This window comes from Penaeus chinensis, chromosome 27 (assembly GCF_019202785.1).
Source record: "Penaeus chinensis breed Huanghai No. 1 chromosome 27, ASM1920278v2, whole genome shotgun sequence".
Taxonomy (NCBI): Eukaryota; Metazoa; Arthropoda; class Malacostraca; order Decapoda; family Penaeidae; genus Penaeus; species Penaeus chinensis.
The window spans coordinates 14,623,708-14,628,707 of NC_061845.1; positions in this window are offsets into that span (position 1 = coordinate 14,623,708).

Genomic DNA, 5,000 nt, shown 5'->3' on the forward strand with positions numbered 1-5,000 from the left:
CTTACCTTACACCAGGAGACACACATACAAAGAAACAGAAGTAAGAAGAAAGAAAACTGTTCACTGTGGTGTCGTTTTTTTCTTTAACTTAAAATATGAAAAATCTTATTTTCGATATGTCGCAGGCACTTGAGTGAAAGCGACTACCCTTCCCGAACAGTCGTAGACGTCACAAACCTGGAAGAATCACAGGAATTTTACGGCCTACTTACGAAAGATCTGAGAGGCCTTGGAATGCTCAACTGCAGGGCTTTTCTGATCGACGTCACGCCACTGCAATCACAGCCTCTGCTAAGGTTTTCTTTCAGTTTTTATTGTGAAGTTTTGTGTCTCTGTGTGCATATAATTTCCTCCACTTCTATGTATACTTCCATTATGATTGTTTACAGTTGTGCTTTCTCCCCCATTTCGTTATTTCTATCCATTTCTTTTCCTGTGTTTGTCTATCCTCCATCTCTCACTCACATGAGGTTTTTCCTATTTCATCGAGCTAAAAAAACGCTAAAGTAGAATCTTACAACTATGTAACACAGTGCAGATGCCTTCAGTCCCTTTCCACATGAAGTGACTTCGAATTCACATCCTTAGGTTCCTGGAGGACATCGAGCTCTACAAGAAGTCCGACACCTACGTCTTACTAGTCGGTCCTGATCACAGAGCTGCCGACTTCCTCTCGCATCCCGCCTTCCGAAACACAGCAAACATCCTTTACTTTGGACATCGCCTTCGTCCAGCATCGAAAGACGTTCCGCAGGGCCAGTTCGCGAGGGGTACGAGGACACGGTCACTGAGGCCGCAGGTTCGATCGATCGAAGTTCATCCATGACAGCATGGCAGGTAAGTGCCCCTAAAAGAAAAGAAAAGAAATAAAATGAAAGTAAGAAAACAAATCGGAATGAGAAATTGGATATGATAACAGTACAATGTTCATGTTTCACTTAGGGAAAATGGAAGCCCGAACTAATGTAAGTGAAAGAAAGAGTTATTAATAAAAATCTTTGAAGGACCGAACTCGTGCCACTCATGCCACTGAAAGCTCTAATCGATTATCGTTAAATGTATGACATCACGTGCTGAGTCCAACCTTGCTTTCGGGGGGGAAATTACATACTTGGAATTTATTATTATCCGTTACAGTCATGGCATCTAATGCCTTACGTAACAGTGCATGGTTCTTAACTATATCTTCTCAAATGACAAACACAAACACACACATATACACACACACCAATCTATCCTATATAGCAATTATCACAATTATACAGCGGGTACATATCGCTCCTTACGCATTTATTTCTCCTATTCTTTTCATCCTATCATTGTCACGTGATTCTAACAGAACAAGAACAGCGTATAGCTACGTACACTAGGTGCTTCTACTGCAACGACGGCGAGGAAAACCAGTTCATCATTGACAAGTGGACACCGCAAGCAGGCTTCACGTATTCGGCCAACCTATTTCCAGGTATGATGTGATTACTATGTTTTTGCATTTATATATTTTTATCAATCTTTTTTGAGGGGGAGCAACAAAGTTAGTGCAAAAAGAAGGAGGAAGAAGAAGAGAAATTGGGAAGCAGGGAGGGGGGAAATAGGGGAAAGGGAGAAACTCTAGTTAGCGAGGGCCATGTTTGCCTAGGCTTCACTTGTTCAGCCAACCTGTTCCAGGTGTGCTTCTTTTTGCGTAGCGGGGAAAGAGAGGCGAAGAGGAAAAAAAAATAGAGACTAACAGATGGGAAAAAATAAAGAGTGGGGAGGAATTAAAGGCTTAGAGAAGAAAAGAAAATACCTAAATGATATAACAATGAATGAAAACAGACGAATGAAAAATGACGATCCATACACAAATACAGATCACTCGAGACCTTCGCCCCCCCCCCCCCCTTTCTCCCGCAGACCAGTTCAAGACCTTCCACGGCCACAAGTTCAACGTGGTGGCCATGAACTGGTTTCCGTTCACCAAGTTCATCCAGCACAGCGACGAGGGCGGGACGGTGGTCACACCGCAGGACTCGCTCGACATCCGCATGCTCAACGCCCTGGCCGAGGCGCTCAATTTCACGTGAGGAGGGGCGTGGGGCGCGTGGACGGGCGCACGGGAGGGCGGTATGGAGGAAGTAGGAAAGGCGTGAGGAAGAGTGACAGTGATATATATATATATATATATATATATATATATTTGTCTGTGTGTGTGTATGTATGTGTGTTTATAATATATATACACACACATACACACACACACACACACACACATATATATATATATATATATATATATGTGTTTGTATGTGTGTGTGTGTGTGTGTGTGTGTGTGTGTGTGTGTGTGTGTGTATGTGTGTGTGTGTGTATTTATTCATATATATATGTATATATATGTGAGTGTGTGTATGTGTGTGTGTGTGTGTGTGTGTGTGTGTGTGTGTGTGTGTGTGTGTGTGTGTGTGTGTGTGTGTGTGTGTGTGTGTGTGTGTGTGTGTGTGTGTGTGTTTATAATATATATATATATATATATATATATATATATATATATATATATATGCACACACACACACGCAAACTCACACTCATAAATATTGTGAAGAGATAATGACGATATATTCAGAGGGGCCGATAACTACGCTTTATAAATAAACTAGGATCGGCGAGGTGAATAGACGGCCGACTCTCAATGGAAAGCCTTATCATGTAGATCGATTGAACTCCATGTCAAGAGAAAGGTGAAGTCACGAAGGTTTCATGTTTGTGTATTTGTCGTCCGCCTTTGGAAACGCAGAAAAATATATAGAAACAAACAAACAAACAAAAAATGTAATATAGACAGACAGGCACAGGAAATGTTGATAAGCAGCATAACGGTGTGTCCTTCCTTCAGGGCATAACAGACAGGGTGGATAATTTGACAGGAAAACACACTGACAAGCAAAGAGGGAGCCTTCACTCGAGCCAATTTTCAGTAGACAATGGCTATCACTCTTTTATGGCGCTACTGAAAAGTGGAGAGGGATTTCATGGACACCAACACACGAGCCACTTTTTTCGTGGCAACTGCAAGCAATGCCATCATGATTGCCAAGGAAATTACATGTGCTGAAGAGAACGTCGCAAAGGAAGGTAAAGATTACATCCGCAGACTCCGTGCCGGACTTTGACATCGAGGGCTCGGAACACCGAAACTGTGGGGGACTGGCCTCAAGGAACATTAATTATTCCTAAATCATCTGCTTGTACAAAATGCATTATTGTAATTCATTATGAAATACGAGATGATTCTAACCACCTATTTTTTCTTAAGGGACTCGGTCTTTCTCATTTTTCTCCCCTTGTAGAAAATCATGCCAAACACAGGCCACTGCCTAACACATTTCTGTCCATAGTTTCTTCGTATCATTATATTATTTTAACTGCAAATCGTACAGGGCTAAGGAATTCTCTGTTTCGCTTATGAGTTTACAGTCAATAAGGCATTTTATCATTTGGGCCATCAACTCACTGTCTGCTAGGTTAGAAAAGATGGGACGTGTTCTGGCTCCCATGTGAATAAATTATTTCCTTCGCACTAGTGGCGAGTCACTTTATCTTGGCGCGAAAATGGAAAAAATGGTCGCCATTTTTTGGTGGCTGCCACGAAAAAAATGAACGTCTGTGGCCTTCTTTAAAATCCCTATTTCTCTTTTCGAAACAGTAGCAGCCAGCGTCCACTGTAAATTGTGTCGTGTACGGGGGCTCGCATAGAACAATATCGAACGCCATACCCTAACATGCACACAGAGAAACAGATATATGGACAGAGATAAACAGACAGATCACACGACAGAAACAGAAAATCAAATGGGAAATATAGACAAACATAAAATAAGCGGTTAGACAGATAACGACAGATCACACAATAAATAAACAAAACAAGCTAGAGGGTAAATATAAACACAACAGATCAGATAACAAAAAAGGGCAAGCGGACAAACAGACAAACTGACAAACATATAAACAAACAGATCAGACGACTTTCACAGGAAGAACCAAATGACAAACAAAAACACTAAATGAAATAAACCACACTTACAGGTACGAGATGCGCACTCCTTGGGACAACCAGTGGGGGACTTCAACGCCATCTGGGAACTGGACGGGAATCGTCGGGACTCTGCAGCACCATAAGGGCGATTTTTCCATGATGCTGTCGTGGATGGAGCCTCGCTTGCCCGTGGTCGATTATTCTAGAATCTACGCGTCCGAACCTTTGGTCATGGTTACTTCGAAGCCTAAACCATTATCACAGGCATTCGCACTCGTCAGGCCCTTTGCAGGTGAAGATCTGTAGTAGGATATTGGGAAGGAGTAATATGTGACAAATGTCATAAAAATATTAATATTCCTGGTATATCGAACATCAATGTCCCTTTTATCTGTGCTTGATTTTCTTTTCATATATTTTTTAAATATAATTTGTAATTTTATAGGATTTTGCTTGTTATCGTTGCTTGACTTATATATAAAAATCTGGAGAGAAAATTCGTAGAGTACGACATGCATTCTGCTGATTGTGAATGAGAGTCACCATAGTGTCTGTCTAAACATCTATTTATATGAACACAAAGTAACTTTTAGGCTATGGATTCACTTCAAGAACCCGAGGTCGTATTGTAAAGACCACCCCATATTCTTACATCAGCCTATCAGCCTAACCACAACTATCATCACCTCCTCCCTTTCCCAGGCAGCCTCTGGTTCGTAACATTCGTCTCCACCGTGGCAGCTGGCATGGTGCTGTGGCTACTGCAGCTGTGGTGGTCCAAGATGTCCGGTGGCAAGAAGCTGGAGTTCGGAGATGCCACGCTGATGACGTGGGGGATTCTGCTCGAGGATCCGCCGGTGAACATCCCGCGCAACGTCACGGCGCAGGTGAGGCTCGGGTGCTGCTGCTCTGCGGGTTTTGACTTTCATTCGGCTGTCGTTGGTGGCGTCCTGTCGCTGCTGTTTTTGCGTCGTGTTTTTTTTTTCG